Source organism: Mustelus asterias, chromosome 7, assembly GCF_964213995.1.
Source record: "Mustelus asterias chromosome 7, sMusAst1.hap1.1, whole genome shotgun sequence".
Classification (NCBI taxonomy): domain Eukaryota; kingdom Metazoa; phylum Chordata; class Chondrichthyes; order Carcharhiniformes; family Triakidae; genus Mustelus; species Mustelus asterias.
Window position 1 is genome coordinate 26,683,575 of NC_135807.1, and position 12,135 is coordinate 26,695,709.

The window sequence follows — 12,135 nt, forward strand, 5'->3', positions numbered from 1 at the left end:
CACTGCACTTCGAGCCCGTGGGGCGAGGAGGGATTTGTGACTGCTCCTGCCACGTTGTCTCCACGTGGTCCTCCGGATACAGGACCAAGCTCTTCGAAGCCGCCTCAAGCATTTCAGCCATCTCCATAGCTTGGGTCAGGTTGAGATTCCCCTTTTCCAGCAGCTTGAGACGGATGTACGAAGACCCTACCCCTGCCACAAACACATCTCGGGCGAGGTCATACATATACTGCTCAGCCGACACAGCCTTGCAGTCGCAGCCCCTGGCAAGCTGCAAGAGCTCATTGGCGTAATCCTCCATGGTTTTGCCCGACTGCCGACGTCATGTAGCGAGGAGGTAACGAGCGTGGATCTCGTTGGGACGTCTCGTGTAGCGCTTTTTTAAAAGCTCGAGGGCCCTCGGGTAAGTGGTGGCCGCACGGATCGCGAGGTAGACAGTGTCGCTTACCCTCGCATGGAGGACCCGGAGTCTGTCGTCATCTGTGATGACCGCTGCAGAGGCTGCCAGGTAGTCCTCAAAACACTTCAGCCAGTGGTCGAAGGTGTTAGAGGCGCCCACCGCACGTGGATCCAGCGTCAGACGCTCTGGCTTTAGGATTTGTTCCATACTCTCCTTTCCTTCGAGAGCTTAGTGTTAGGCAATAAAATTGATGCACGTCAATCGAACTCAAGACACAAGGCTTCGGTAACCGAAGGCTTTTATTGCCTAACAATGGAACTACTAGAACGTAAGTACACCACCCCAGACTGACGAGGTCCCGCCCGAGCAGGGGGTCTTATACCTCTCCCAGGAGGCGGAGCCCGACTGGGATGTGCCACAACAGTAACAACCACAGGAGTATTAATCCCACCCTAGCCCAACAACAACATTAGAACAATCCCACAGTGTGAACACCCTAGCCCAACAATAACATTAGAACAACCCCACAGTGGGAACCAACGATGGTTCACCACAGAGACAATACACATCTCTTTAACCTGTGTTGAATGCTCCCTCCACCCACATTGTCGGTACCTTTAAGACCTGGCTGGCTGTAGAAATTTGCATTCTAATTAGTATTCTGTAACTTGATTTCTGTGTCTGTGCACTGTTGGAGAACAGATATCCACTCCATCTGACGAAGGAGCTGTGCTCCGAAAGCTTATGGTATTTGCTACCAAATAAACCTGTTGGACTTTAACCTGGTGTTGTGAGACTTCTTACTGTGCTTACCCCAGTCCAACGCCGGCATCTCCACATCATGTCGGTCAAAGAAGACAGAGGGTAGCAGTGGAAGGGTGTATTTCTGAATGGAGGGCTGTGACAAGTGGTGTTCCTCAGGGATCAGTGCTGGGACCTTTGCTGTTTGTAATATATATAAATGATTTGGAGGAAAATGTAACTGGATTGATTAGTAAGTTTGCAGACGACACAAAGGTTTGTGGATTTGCAGATCATGATGAGGACCATCAGAGGATACAGTAGGATATAGATCAATTGGAGACTTGGGTGGAGAGATGGCAGATGGAGTTTAATCCAGACAAATGTGAGGTAATGCATTTTGGAAGGTCTAATACAGATAGGAAATGTACAGTAAATGGCAGAAACCTTAAGAGTGTTGATAAGCAAAGGGATCTGGGTGTACAGGTACACAGGTCACTGAAAGTGGCAATGCAGGTGGAGAAGGTAGTCAAGAAGGCATATGGCATGCTTGCCTTCATCGGCCGGGATATTGAGTTTAAAAATTGGCAAAGTCATGTTGCAGCTTTATAGAACCTTAGTTAGGCCGCACTTAGAATATAGTGTTCAATTCTGGTCGCCACACTACCAGAAGAATGTGGAGGCTTTGGAGAGGGTACAGAAAAGATTTACCAGGATGTTGCCTGGTATGAAGGGCATTAGCTGTGAGGAGAGGTTGGAGTAACTTGGTTTGTTCTCACTGGAGGTTGAGGGGAGACCTGATAGAAGTCTACAAGATTATGAGAGGCATGGACAGAGTGGATAGTCAGAAGCTTTTTCCCAGGGTGGAAGAGTCAATTACTAGGGGGCATAGGTTTAAGGTGCGAGGGGCAAGGTTTAAAGGAGATGTACGAGGCAGATTTTTTACACAGAGAGTAGTGGGTGCCTGGAATTCGTTGCCATGGGAGGTAGTGGAAGCAGATATGGTAGTGACTTTGGAGGGGCATCTTGACAAGTACATGAATAGGATGGGAATAGAGGAATATGGTCCCCGGAAGGGTAGGAGGTTTTAGTTAAGTCGGGCAGTATGGTCGGTGCATGCTTTGAGGGCTGAAGGGCCTGTTCCTGTGCTGTAATTTTCTTTGTTCTTTATCTTTGGACTGTGGGAGGAAACCGGAGTGCCTGGGGGAAACCCTCGCAGACGTAGGGAGAACATGCAAACTCCACATAGACAGTCACCCAACAGCCAGAATTGAACCCATGTCCCTGGCGCTGTGAAGCAACAGTGCTAACCGCTGTGCCACCGTGCCCCCGCAATTCTATCTAAGTTTAGCCAGAGAATCACTTTTGATGGCTCCTACTCCTCCCCTCTCCTCTCTGGTGACTTCCAGGACCTATCCTTGGCCACTTGTTATTTTTTAATTTGCATGCTTCCTCTTGGCAACATTTTCTGAAAGTCCAACGTTCGTTTCACACATACCTTGATGACACCCAACTCTACCTCACCACTATCTTTTTCAACAACTCCACTCCTATTTAATCACTGTGCAACATGCAGTACTGGATGAGCAGAATTTAAGACTGAAGCCATTGATTTCAGTTCGACTCCAAACTCTGTTCACATATCAGAAGTACTTCATTGGCTGTAAAACACAGTGAGACATCCAATGGTCATATTATGTCAATGCAGTTATTTCATTTATTTGAAATAATGATCAATTATTTTCAGTGGTCAGTGAAACAGTAACAAGATAGTACAAATTTAAGATGATACTCATAAAATGATTTCAAGTGAAAGTGTGGAAAATGAGCAAAGAAAGTGTTTAGAATTTGTCACATATCATTGCTGAAGCAGAGTGCTTCATTTTAAACTGGGAATTAAATAGTTACTTCCAAAAGAGAAATGTTAAAGGGATAAGCAAAATATTGTGGTTAGACTAAATGATTCAGGTGGTGAAAATAAAGTACTAACGCTGGCTTTGTTCTACTTTGCTCTACTATTCCGTGGTTTCATACAAATTGAAAAAAAACAATGAAATATTTGCGTGGCTGCCTCACAAGTCATACTTGATTCTGTTGAAGTGGAAACTTTTCCTGCTTCTTGACTGTGAAAGATAGACTCTACAAAATTCGTTTTCGTCAATATAACAAGCATTTATTTACGGATAACTGCATGCAGTATATGGCTGAAACTTGGGGTCAGAGAGCAGTTGTTACAATTGTTAATTCTTCCACAAGTCCGAGGTTACACAGAAAATCAGTTCAGTATTTATACATAATCATTATCAGTTTTCGTGACCAGAGCATATTCAGGAATTCGATTAGTAAGACAAACAGTAGCAACATCATTAAGTGTGGCATAACCCGGGGACCTCCGAGACCTCTTTGTCTCATCAATAATATCATTATCTTATCCTTTGAAAGAACAAAAAGGTTCTGTGACTCCGTCATCTCTGACCTTATCTTGTTTTGCGTATGTAGTTCCAGGGTACGCGGAGTCAGCCTTATCAAGACAGACTGACGTCAGGCATTTGGCCTTCTCTGGTTTTATTCATGCCTTAAGATATGTGGAGTCAACCTTTGTTGGCCTTACTAGATCGGGCGAGGGTCAGGTATTTTAGCAATTGCTTGTTCAGTCCTTTTTGTACCATACCAAACAGTTAGCCACTTTTCCCAACATGCCACTACTTAGCTCATACAATATCACAATTCAACACCACAATCAGGGCGGCACGGTGGCACAGTGGTTAGCACTGCTGCCTCACAACGTCAGGCATCCTGGTTCGATTCCCCGCTTGGGTCACTGTCTGTGTGGAGTTTGCACATTCTCCCTGTGTCTGTGTGGGTTTCATCTGGGTGCTCCGGTTTCCTCCCACAGACCAAAAGATGTGCTGGTTAGGTGCATTGGCCATGCTAAATTCTCCCTCAATGTACCCGAACAGGTGCCGGAATGTGGCGACTAGGGGATTTTCACAGTAACTTCATTGCAGTGTGAATGTAAGTCTACTTATGACTAATAAATAAACTTGATGGTTTGGTTGGTCACTTCAACTAAATGGGGACAGTTTACAATTCGACTCTAGAAAATGCAATGCAAAGTGAAACCTGACCTATTTCTCAAACATCGCGCTGAAAACTTCTAAATGCACTGGATGCTTAACTTATTAAAAAAGGCTTTACACCACTTGAAAATAAGATCCCAATGACACTGATTTTGAAAGGGAGCCATGTAATATCCGAACTATGTTCGGGCTTGTGGGTTTTAAACAAAAAGAAAAAGATGTGGTTTGCACATGTAGATTTAATATAACAACAGCAGATTTATTGCAGGAGTTGTTGCCCGTACCAACTCGAAAATGAAACTAAACAGGAGCCTGTGAAACACCCAGTGACATCACCATCAAATCATGTGCCCGGCTCTTAAAGCAATCATGCTACCACTCACATAAAAAACAGCACTGTAGTAATCATATGGGGACTCATGACATAAAAGATGCAAAGGTCACGTAATCTAAACTCAAAAATATAAGCTAAGTGAAGATCTCAGATCGGGTCAGTGAGCCATCAGCAAGGCTGTCATATTAATCGTTTCCACAAGTGATGAAAACTCCTCTGTCCAAGGGTCCTACGTGAAATGATCACTTTTCTTGATCACTTCTTAGAGGGCAAGGCCAACAGGGCTAAATGGTTTCTAATGTGGCATTAGTAAATTAGAAATCTCAAAAAGGATATTTTCAGATTTGCAAGATGCAGGTGTGGAGAATGGGAAAAGGTTACAGAAGGTCATTTGCTTTGGATGGTCGTCTGAACTTGAAGCTGAGACACATTGTACAGGTCCTGATGGTTAAGATACGCTTATCATCTACTCCGGCTGCACAGAATTACAATATATCATAGCAATCCTATTGTACAGTATTTCAAAAGCTGAAAGCACTTAGTCTCATTACACCAAACCTCTTTCTGTTCACTGCGACTGGATTGAATTTCAATGAAGCAACATATTTCCATTTTCTCCAAGTTACTAATTTTACCAAACAAGATATGAGCATGAAGCAGATGATAGCACTTCCTGCTCTTACCATATATGCTTGTGTACAATCAAGTTTCTCAGATTCAATATTTAGCCAAAAGTAGGAGATTGACTTTTATATGAGTGATACTCTTCAGGGGTTGAAACCCCCCTCGCCCATCATCTTGCTTTCGCAGAGTTGCCACCAACGCCATCGCAGAAGCAGTGCAATAGGAGTCAAAAGATATTTTTGTTGTTGAATTTTTAAAAAGAAATAACAACCTCCATGGAGACAGATATTAATGTGTATACTGTAAATTCATCACTCTTACCAACTTAATCAAAAATAATAGCCATAAATACAAATTTCATTGAGTTCCGTCAAGGTCTGTTGTCCTTACCAACACTGTTTTCTCTCGAACTCTGCTCACCATCTAACTGGCTGGCATGTCAAAATTCATGGGATTCTCAGCCACATCCCCAATACAGGCCAATCTGTATCAATTCCTTTGTTAATAAATGGCTGAAATACAATAAACCTGTCAAGTCCTGCTGGGAAACGTTGTGAAATCTTGGTCTCTGCTGTTGCAGTACAAAATTATTTCTATTCTTAAACCTGGTACACCACCCAGGTCTGGCTTATATACCTGCGATGCTTAATTTCCTTGCTCGTTTCAGGGTGTAAGTTTCAGATAGGTCCATGAGAAACTGAGAGCCCATCCTGTCAATGTGAGCGGCACTGTGGCACAGTGGGTGGCACTCCTGCATCACAGCGCCAGGGACCCGGGTTCGATTCCCAACTTGGGTCACTGTCTTTTTGGAGTTTGCACGTTCTCTCTGTGTCTGCATGGGTTTCCTCTGGGTGCTCCAGTTTCCTCCCACAGTCTGAAAGACATGCTGGTTAGGTGCATTGACCCGAACAGGCACTGAAGTATGGCGACTTGGGGAATTTCACAATAACTTCACTGCAGTGTTAATGTAAGCCTTGTTTGTGACACGAATAAATAAACTTTACTTTATTTTAACTTTTTTATTGACATATTTTGCAATTTCATTTTCTAACTGTGGCCTCATGCTAGGCTTTTCTCTGCACATTTATTTTTGGCTCCTGTCTAAACTGTGTTGAGAATTTCCTCCAATCTCTAATGGATTCTGATGTTTTGAATTCTCTCACTGGTGCATAATTATTCATCTGCTCTGCAATATCATTGACTTAAAGTTTGAACTGGGCTATGTATCTGCTGTTATCTCTTGATATCATGGGTAGAATTTTCCGATACTTTTTCCAAGTGTTGGAGAAACCCGGAGAGAAACCCAGTGTCGTTTGCTGTCAGAGAGAGAACTCACCAAATATTCAGCCTTGTGAAGGATTATTTTTTCATGAGTTTCACACTGCACCCTGTGGTGGTCTGCCTCTGATTTGCTTGCCCCGCTACAACTTAACCTCTGCAATCAGTGGGGTACACCATTTAAAAGCCGACACCTCCCCCAAAAGGGAAAGTTTGTGGTGGTTTCAACATTCTTCCTTAATGAGTGTGGAACTCCTTCTGAGGTAGATTGGAATCATGCTGCTCTGAGCTCAGTTTGACAGGGCTGTCACTCCTGATTTGCTTTGTTTGTGGTGTAGTCGGTGTGACACTCTGTACTGTTTCAAGGAACTCTGTTCATGATGCTGATGGCTTTTTGTCCACTGAGATGAGGGAAGACTGTTTTGCTGAATGGTGCCTTACTGTGTCCTAAGGCGGCACAGTGGCACAGTGGTTAGCACTGCTGCCTCACAGTGCCAGGGACCCAGGTTCAATTCCAGCCTTGGGTAACTGTCTGTGTGGAGTTTGCACTTTCTCCCCGTGTCTGTGTGAGTTTCCTCCGGGTGCTCCAGTTTCCTCCCACAGTCTAAAGATGTGCGGGTTAGCTGGATTGGCCATGCTAAATTGACCCGAGTGTCAGGGGGATTAGCAGGGTAAATGTCTGAGGTTACAGGAATAGGGCCTGGGTGGGAATGGCCTCCTTCTGTACTATAGAGATTCCATGATTCCAACTAGATGTGATTTTGATTGCAGTAGTTTTTCAAATACCGTACTTGTATGATGGTGGTCTCTGCTCCATACCCTCTCTCTTCTTCCCAGAATGGGAAAGTCTTGAGCTCTTTGATGCAAGTTGACTGTCTGAGCCTGACTTGCTCGGTAGGCTTCTCCCTTCTTCCTAGCTCAGTCATGGTTATCTCAGCATGACATTCAATGGCAAGTTGTGGGCCAGGAAAGGAAGGTGCATCTTAAATCTGCGGTCCATCAAGATTTTGCATGGGGCAAACCCATTGTGCATTGATGTTCAATGTTTGCTAAGCAGAGCGTGGCCAAAGTTGTCACCCTTCTTCAAGACGTCTTTGACAGAGCTTACTCCTCACTCAGCTTCTCTGTTAACCTGGGGCTATTTTGGGGGATGTGTGGTATGCACAAATCCATACCGCTCTGTGAAGGATTGAAAACACTCAATCGCAAACTGGTTTGTTAGCAGAGGTGACTATGTCCGCAATTTTCTTCAGGGAGACAATAACAGCTGGAGTGGTGAGGCCATGTAACATTTGTACCCTCTATCCAGTGTTGGTAGGAGTCAACCACTGGGAGAAAGATTTTCCCTTTCTAGGTAAACAAATTCATGCCAAGGCATTCCTGGGACCTTGATGGAGGGGAAGAAGGCAGGAGGGCTCTTTTGTTCGTGCTTGTGGATGACACAGCTAGAAACTATCTATTCAACAGATTGTGAAATCCCCGGCTACCATACAGACTGCTGTGCCCTAGCTGGCTTAACACTTGGTCATGCCAACACTTGGTGGATCTTCTGGAGCATCCGCAGTCTTTATCTTTTATTTCAGTGATGCTGGCTTTGGCTCGTGTGCCATGGCATTACTACGGAGTGCATGCAGGGTAAATATCAGATCAGGAGCAATAAAATGTCCAGATAATCTCCACTTACCCTGGACATGAGGACAAAACATTCATAGCAGATGCGGCAGCCTTTACAGTCTTCAGATTCCAGAATCACTGGGGGAACGCCTTCGCGATTTCCTTTATATTTAACAATGTTACAAAATGGCTTATGATTGCTATGTAGATGTATATATCTAGCAATGGTATAACTCCCATCCCTGGCTATCTTAGCCCCCTTGAGTTGAAGGTTGTCCCCTTGTCATCCTGTGGCGTCGCCGAAACAATTTTATCTTGAGGCTAAAGTATATATACGGAATAGAGAATTGTGTGGAATGGTCGATTTGATACTTGTCATGTTACAACATCACCAAAGCCAAATGTACCTCCCGCTGAGTAAGGTTCCTAATCAGTGATGAGTTAAGGGTGCTTCTGTAGTGTAACCCAAGCCCCACTGGATATATAATTGAGATTGCTCAAACTTTGCATGCAGTAGACAAATTTCAGCCCAGTTTCACAGAATTTCTCCAGAAAAAGAAGGCACAAAAGAGGACAATTTTACATGCAAACGCTTCCTTCCTTGGGTGCACTTTTCCCTTAACCATATGCCTTGGAGCAATTAACGGATTTAATAAAAATTCAGTCGGCATTCGGTGACACACAATAGGAGAATGCATGGCACCAAATACATATTTGTGTAACAACTCTTTCAGGGCCAGTTCAATCTCCACATAGCATTAACCTTTCTTTCAGCAAACTGTGCGACTGAAACATCTGTGAGGCACTGTAGTCAATCTGGCACAGATTAAAAAAACAATTGCAGTATTTGTCAGACGGGCCTCAGCTGCGGCGGACTGTGATTTGCTATTCTGTTCCTCACCTTCCCCCCACAGAGCTGAAAGAAAGGCAAAGATTTACATAAATCTCATCTGATTGTGCATCTCTGGAAGGGATATCGCTGGAAGGGAATTACATTCAAGTTATCTATTTCAAATGTCAGCCGCAGTTTGTTTGCAATGTTTCTGCCAGTCGTGGCGGTGATGTCTTCAGACTGCTTTCCCTCCTGCCCCTCAAAGTCATCTAAATGTCAGGATGTTCATCTCGCATAGCGCTGTTTTCTCATGAATTCATTAAGGTGAATGGCATTGTATCATTTCAACTACTTTTCCTTCGACTTCTTCATCAAAATTTTTTTTTGCAGTTATCTTTGCTTCGCGAAACACTATGTATCTCAGGAGGGGAGGCAGAGAGAGGGCATGTACCCAGCCTTTTGCAGCACTTTCTCATTTCATAGACTCCCTTCAGCGTAGAATAGGGCATTTGGCCCATCAAGACTGTACTGACTCTCTGAAAGAGTATCTCTCCCCCACCCGATCCCTGTAATCCCACAAATTCACCATGGCTAATCCCATTTAACCTACACATCTTGGGACACTAAGGGGCAATTTAGCATGGCCAATCCATCTAATCTGCATATCTTTGGACTGAGGGAGGAAACTGGAGCACTCGGAGGAAACCCAGGCAGACACGGGGAAGAACGTGCAAGCGCCACACAGACAGTCACCCAAGGCTGGAATCGAACCCGGTTCCCTGGCGCTGTGAGGCAGCAGTGCTAACCACTGTGCCACTGTGCCACCCACAAAAGAAACGGAAATCAATGAAGCGAGTAGATTTCAGGATGACAGCTACAAAGACTAAGGAGTGCAAAACTTTGCCTACTTATGGCCAAATCTGATTGACCCGTACTGAAGCATTCTTCAGTATTCTATATTTAGCGTGGTGGTCTTGTTATCCAAGGATTATTCTGCTGAAGCTAACTCATGCCTCCATCGTGCTGTCAGGATCAATATTTGGTGGCATTTTGCTGGATGTGTAAAATAATGAAAAGAAAAATAGTGCAAAAGGTTATCTTGGCAAAAGCTTTAGCCCACAAACGAATGTGATACTGTCAATTTTGATGTATAGTGCAGCATCAGATTGCAGAATAAAACAAGCTCAATCAACATGAGGTGAAAGTAAGTTAGTAAATGAAAAACAGAAGGAAATATAGCATATCGTGGCCAGGATTCTCTGGCCGTTCACATCGCGCTGCTGCTGCCAGTGAGAACGGAGACTTTGGCGCTCAACGGAAAATCCAGCCCCCTGTCTTTCAAGGTGCCAAGAAGCAGCGAAGTCCTCCACAGCCAATGAAGTACTCATTTTAAGATGCTTCATTCAGCACCATTCCACTTTAATGTCATGGAGATAACTGGGCAGGCCCAATGCCTCGACATTTCCACCTCATTTTGTTTCACATCAGGGCCTATTGAACATGCATGACTTGATCAACGCCATTTTGGAATGAATGTGAGGAGAGACATTCAATCGCACTCGAAACGATATTGATTTTTTCTAAGAACTCTGCAGTACAGTTCTGTGTGACATCTATATCCAAGGTGTACGGACTGCTAAAGCAGTTGAGTAGTTGGTGAAGGAATTGCTTCCATGACTTGCTCTCAGTTGCAGCTCTACATATAACTATTTTCAAGATAAACATAAATCTATTGACTTCTCCATTAGCTTTTGGTCAACAGGGTGTAGTTTTTCAACGAGAAGAACCCAGATAGTTCACAAATTTGCTAAACTCTTGGCCGTTGACTGGGGTCCATTCTCAAGTCTCACCATTTGAGGGATTTCTAGCAAGGTGAAGATCTGGTCAAAATTTAGTTTGACCTCTTCTGTTGAGGAAGATGTAACATGCTCAGACATCTTGAAACGATCACAAAGATTTAACATTGTGATTGCTTGACATGGTGAACATTGATTCATTTTGTGCTCCACCATGTGGTCAATTCCTGGGAATCATGTTTTCCCCAAGGAGTTGTTTGAAAATTCCCTGGTGATCCTCATTGACAACACATTCTGGAATGACAATGCAGGTTGTTGCGTAACACACAGTCAGGTGTGATTGGCAGAGTGAGCTGACTTTAAATATTGTGAAGAGTTTCTAGTGCGTGAGCAATTTTGTTTGTAGATTCTCTTTTGATTCCATCTTTCCAGTTTTGTAATTCCATAGCTGCCATGCATACTTGTGAAGCCTCATCTTGTTTAGTTGCCACTGATGCGAACTAGTTTCAGCAATTTTAGCACCACATTTAGGTTTATGTTGTTAAGACGTTGTTTGGCAATCACCAACCTTTTCCTCATGATTAGCTAGACTGACTGTAATGGATGTTGCCAAAGATAACCTAGTGGGTTGATCTTGCCTGCCTGGTACTCAACATGGAACTCCGACTCTTGTAGTTTGAGTAGGTCATTAGGTTACACTGAAGCTTCATATGTTTCATATGAAGCAATTTTTAAAAGCGGCATCTCGGCCTTTTGGCTAAGATGCAAATGAGCTCAAGTCTTGGAGGAGGAACCTCCCCCTTCTCCAATCAGCTTGGCTCATGTACATCGGGCCCAGGGTGGTTTGGTCACTTGCCCTGTCTTGTCAGCCTGGATCTGAAATGTCTCAACTTGTTGAGACTCTGAATTGGATTTGATTTGATTGAATTGGAAAAGTATTTTTAAAAAACCTAGAGCTATCGCTTCTTGGCCTTTTGGCTAAGATCAAGTGTAGTTATGCGGATGCTGCACTTGGTCGAGGTCATTGGGTTGCATTTAAGCTTCATATGTTTCATATGAAGCAATTTTTAAAAGCGGTATCTCGGCCTTTTGGCTAAGATGCAAATGAAATCAAGTCTTGGAGGAGGAATTGCTTTCCCACCTCCATTCAGCTTGGCTCATGTAGATCAAGCCCAGGACAGGGTAAATAGTCACTTGCCCTGTCTTGCCAGCCTGGATCGGAAATGTCTCAACTTGTTGAGACTCTGAATTGGACTTGATTTGATTGAATTGGAAAAGTATAAAAAAAAATCTAGAGCTCTATTCGAGTAGATGGTTGTCTATGTCAATTGTTGAACAAGCTTACCAGTGGTGTATGATTGGTTATGACTTCAAAACTTTCTTCTATACAACTAAAGTTAGAAATGTAAGATGTCCTATGTGATTGCGAGTGCTTC

The 12,135-nt window shown here is 43.7% G+C and overlaps 1 pseudogene; it reads left to right on the forward strand.

Moving 5' to 3' along the window:
• Positions 1-11,657: 11,657 nt before the first annotated feature.
• On the forward strand, positions 11,658-11,859 carry LOC144496238 (U2 spliceosomal RNA; annotated as a pseudogene).
• Positions 11,860-12,135: the final 276 nt, after the last annotated feature.